Here is a 5,693-nt window from a genome sequence, read left to right as displayed (position 1 = left end):
ATACTGGCATTTGACTGAAGTGATTTAGGGAAATCACGGAAAACCTAAATCAGGATGGCAGGACGCCGGTTTGAACCGCCGTCCGTCCGAATGCGAGTCCATTATGCTAACCGCTGCGCCTCCTCGCTCGATGACTGATCTGGCCTATGTACCATCCTCGTCATGTTCGTACTGCAAGAAGCTGAAAGCACAGAGAAACTACAGCTGTTATACTTCCAAATGACATGTAACCGTACCATAAGGTGTGGAGAGTTCCATCAACCCCGCCTTCGCACTGAAGACCACAACATTCTTTTTCGGACCATTGTGAGATTGACTGCAGTCACATTTTACAGAATTTATTCTGAAAACGGGGACCTCCCCACCTTCAAACACATAGCACTATCTATGGCTGGACGACTTCCGTACAACATGTAGTGAGTACCGAGATAATGCATGACGCTCTCAAGCAAAGTCGCGCCTCGCTTTTGAAGAAGTTTCGAAAGAGCGAGTTAAGTCTGATATTCACGACCTGCAGCAAGTTTCGCCTCACGATCTTCACTGAATCCTTAAGACTGCATACTTCCCAATCGTTGTAATGTATTGCGAAAGTCTCGACGGTTTTCTAGGAATATTTATTCGTAAATAAAAAGAAATTAAAATGTAATAAGCAGTCACCCGAATCACAAAGCAAACGCAATTCATCTTCTTTACAATTTTTTTCTCTTATTGTTATTTCATTCTTCTCGTCGCAAATGGGCGAGGGGTGATCTGTCAACGGATACAAGTAGCCGCTCTTCAGCCATATGAGAGTAAAAAGTTGAAAATGAAATGTAAAACTGAAAACAACAGTTGACAAAATGAATGTTTGACATAACAAAAAAACACAGATTCAGTTGCATAATTTAAAATCTAAAAGGTGAATTTGTTGTTTAATTAAAATAGCGACACATATGAAATGCCAAATGTATGTTTCACAAAAGATAAGACAGAGGGACAGTTGCACAAGTTAAAAACGTAAAAAGCCAGTGTGTTGACTAATTAAAGTAGATACATAGATTAGTGAAGTAATGAGTGGACCTAGGCTACCAGCAAGAGGGGTGTCATGGGAATTTAACAGTTGGGGTAGTGCATAAGAGGTTATTCATGTGGGCGGATGTTTAGAAGAGGAATTAGAGAGAGTGAAGAGAGATATCGTTCCAGATCAAGAGTGGGTGGGGAGGAGTGGAGAGGCAGGGAGCCCTGACCGGGGAAGGTGGGTGGGTTCTTTTAGATCTGGTAGGATGTATATCAGGACGGTTTTCATGATCGGATAGGGAAAGGCTATTTAAGTTTAGGTGGGAGAGGACGTAGGAGAGTATGGAGATGTAGCGTTGGGGGAATATGTTGGTAGAGGCGTGACACAACCAGGAGCAGTGTGCAGGGAGGACATTAGGTGATGGGTAGTGTCGAATTTACAGGTGAGATAGGACATTTGGTGGTGTTCACGATGAAAGAAGAGGGGAATTTTATAAGTTGGTAGAGGGCGAGGGTGAGGAAGTGCAAGCGGATGTGAAAGACCAGGCGGTGTGCATGGTGTTCGAGGATCTGTAGGGCGTGATAAAAGGAGGGAGGGGTTTTCTTTCCTACTCAAGAAATCAAATATAAATGAAAACTGTCAAAAGAAGCAAAGCGATTTAGTCAAGATATTAATACAGAAAGCGAAATCAGTAAATCGGTATTTCCTAACCAAGTAAGTTCAATATTAGTTGGTATTTGTAAAAGTAATCATGCAACACTGAATTCTGTCATTGATGTAAACTTCAGGAAATACTTCTGTCCCTAAGATAAAAAAAACTGACACCTTCATTTATTGGTTCTCTGGTGTACCGTGGAACTAACAGCGCCATCTCTTTTGTGCACTACGTCATGATGATCGTGTCACCGAGGTAAACAACTGAACTACTTAGCTGAAAAGCCTATACAAAATTTAAATTAAGTTTTATTTTTGATCCGATTGTGATAACATTTAGCCTACGTTCTCCTCCAAGACATGATTATGTTAACTGTGAAAATTTCATGAACATTTGCCTAGCAGTTTTGGAAATTTGTATGTTGAAACAAACGGACAGACAAGAGTTTTTAAAAATAATCTTATCGTATTCTGTTACGCTCCCTGCATTACCCACAATCAGTTTTGACAAATATATTCTCTGTACAAACAAAACTGTTTACAGTTTTATTGTTAGCATAGACAATATACTTCCATTAGACACTAACATTAAAAAGGAAACTGTAATATACCCATTATATTTTTATGCTTGTATGTTGGCAGCGCTATAGACTGCATTAATATCGCCCTTGCTAAGAGACTCTGTCGTTGGACAGACTCGCAGTTAGAAGTTAATAGTTAGCAGTGATGGACGTTAACAGTGTCAGTGCGAGCGGACGGTTCGGATGTGTGTCCTTCATGGAGATTTAGTATTGATTGGAAATGGATTGTAAAATGATGGTTGATGTGTCTGCTAATGTTTTGATAGTGGAATTATTGATGATGATATAAATTTTGGGAACATGATGTCACATGATTAAGGTAAAATCTCTAAATACATTGTTTGTGTAATGAGGCAATGAATAATGAGTGGGGGTTAGGGACTCTGGTTTGTGAAAATAAGTGCTGGAAACCAAGAATCGTACTTTAAGAGTTATGAAAAGTGATTGTACATGTGAATGTGAGTACTAGAATGCTGACAGAGAGTTTTGGCCACTGTTATTGATGAGATTTCGTTTCTACACACTTCTCCTGTAACTTTCCAACATGTGAAATTTTTTTTATTTTTATTAAACTGTCATTGGAGCTAAAACTGCTGTCATAAATATTCGGTAAAGAGTATATGTGACCTTGACGTAATGCTTTGCTGCACCCAGCTGTGCGCTAGCCACCTGGAAAAACTCATTGTTGTGTTGCCTTTCAACTTTAATGGTGTCGCTTCGGCCAGTTTTGAGCTTACCGCACTCCCAAAAGTGCTCGTACAGCTGTAGAAAACAGAGGCCAGTGACCTTGCTATCGAAATTTCTTTGCAGCACACGACAAATGCGACACACTATTACTTGGAAACATGATTACGCTTTGGAGTTCGTACTTTGTGCTACTTACTGAAATGCTTATAAATTGATGGAAAATATTGTTACGTTTACGCTCCTGATTATGATCAGTGTCTATGAGAGTTGAGAGAATTTCTACCGACTTATGAAATGCCACACAGCTATTGAATGATGTTTCTAAGCTTTGCTTTATACATATTTCCTTATTTTATTTGATATCTGGTTTCTAGCTAAGCTGCAGCATTGGTTTTATAAAATAAAATTCAGTACATATGCTAATGTCAACACTTTGTCAACAGATCCATTAAATAATAATTTTATGATCCACATTCGTAAAAAAATCACTTGGAAAGGAAAGAACAATAAGAAGGAGAAGGGACTAGTAGTAGAAATTGCATACGTAATTTTCTCTTCAAGGACGTGCTAATTATTTGGCAGAATAAGTTGTTGTGGTGCACCAATTTAGTGTTCAGATGTGACATAGACATTAAGATGTGAATGGACAATTACCTTATCTGCCTTGCTGTCTTTACTGTAATATCTTTTCTGCTTGTGCTTTGTGATGTTTAGGTATAAGTTATTGCTTGTGCTTCTGCTATTTTTCAGGCATTGTCTTACTGAATTTTACGTTGTATTACGGTGCTAAGCCAGTTTTACCACTCATTTATTTTTCCTGTTTGCCGCATATTCCCTTATATTAGTTGTAATGTTGCATTTTCTTTGCTAATTTAGGTATGCTGCTGCTTGCTTTGCTAATTTGCATTTTTCTCATGGTTATTTCCGTTAATTGTTTTGCGCTGCTGCATTGCCTCATTCTATAGGTTATGTATATTAGCTCAGTAGATTTAAGTTAGCTTAAGAGGGGGTATGCTACATAAGAAAACGAGCTGTGATGAGTTGGGAAGAAATGTACTGAGAAGCTATAAAAAAAAAGTTTAGCCATAAAGTATATGACAATGAGGAATAATTATTTTGAAAGAGGAAACAAACAGAGGTAAGTAGGGTATATTGACAACAGGTTTAGGTAGAATTTTCTTGGAAAAGAATGATGAGGTAAGAACTATGTGAAAGTATAAATACAGACAGCATGCTTTAATAGGATTTTTTTTTTTTGGGACAAATGTTGAACAGAGGTAAATGAAGTTTTGGTTGGAAATAAAGTAGTCTTGGCTGAAAGTTATAGACGTTTCAGCATGAAGTATATTACTGAAAAGAGAAAAAGGAAACAGGAATAAAATGCTCACCACTAGTCAAGTTGTACTAAATGTTACACTTGAAAACTGATCCTGTCCTTTCCTTCTGTGTTATTCCACTATGTTTATGTGTACCCTTCTGTGTGTGTGTGTGTGTGTGTTCTTCCTATCTCTGTGTGTTTACCTGATAAGATAAATTTGGTAGATTTTTTCTTTTAATACTAAGCTGCATTCACTATGATGAGGAATACTGTTATTCTCAAAACTAAGCTATGTTTTTATACCACATTCTTTACTTTAGGAAGATGTTCAGAGATTATTTATTCTGTTATGTTTCCTTTTAATGTTCATGTGCCAAGTTAATTTCTAAGGATATTATCATTTTTCATTTGTTTACTTATTTCATAATTCCTGTAATATTCATATATATGCTTATTTTCATCCTTTTTGTAAAGCCTGTATTACTACAAAGTTATTTGTATTATCATGTTCCTTACTGTAATGTTTTCTTTACATTTGTAATTGAATTTGTAAAATGTTAAACGTCCGCAACTCGTGGTCTCGCGGTAGCGTTCTCGCTTCCTGAGCCCGGGGTCCCGGGTTCAATTCCCGGCGGTATCAGGAATTTTCACCTGCCTCGTGATGACTGGGTGTTGCGTGTCGTCTTCATCATCATCATTCACCTCCATTATGGTCGTAGGAAGGCAATGGCAAACCACCTCCACCAGGACCTTGCCTAGCACGGTGGTGTGGGTCTCCCACATCGCTCCCCTACCCTCTGCCTAGGAGTATGGGACTTCATCATAATACTGTTAAATCGTTATTGTATAGACACCAGTTCTTCAAGTTAGGTATATAGTATGGATTCATTTTACTGCACACATTTGACTCTTGGTCATACTATATGTATAAAATCTCAGAGATTATATGACTGTGTTAGTGCTTGCACGTGTGTTGATAATTCAGCAAGGGACTGGTTAACAGCATTGGTGGTTCTAAGGATATTACAAAAATTAGTGAGTGCACAAGTAGTGGTTCATGGAGTTGCTACATTGTCTTCAAGACTCTTCAGTTGTGGTTGTGCCCCCCCCCCCCCCCCCCCACTGTCACGTCAGATGGCTGCTGGCCATCTCTTCAAAGACTACATTGGGTCTGCACCTTTGGTGGCCCATTACTACCACAGTCAGTCTCTACAAGGAATACTGTGGGCCTGCTCAGTGGTGACCCACCAATTCTACTAATATTCTTCAAGACTATGACTGACTCTGCTTGCTGTGGGTCTGTTCTGTTGTGGCCCATTACCAATCTTCGTGTTTTCGTATCAATAGTTAGCACTATGTTTCCGCGGGGAGGATAACACTACTTCTTCAAGACTGCATGATGGTCCTCTACCTGTGTGCGCATTTTTTTTTTTTTTTTTTTTTTTTTTTTTTTTAC

This window comes from Schistocerca nitens, chromosome 5, assembly GCF_023898315.1.
Source record: "Schistocerca nitens isolate TAMUIC-IGC-003100 chromosome 5, iqSchNite1.1, whole genome shotgun sequence".
Classification (NCBI taxonomy): domain Eukaryota; kingdom Metazoa; phylum Arthropoda; class Insecta; order Orthoptera; family Acrididae; genus Schistocerca; species Schistocerca nitens.
This window is presented reverse-complemented; position numbering follows the sequence as displayed.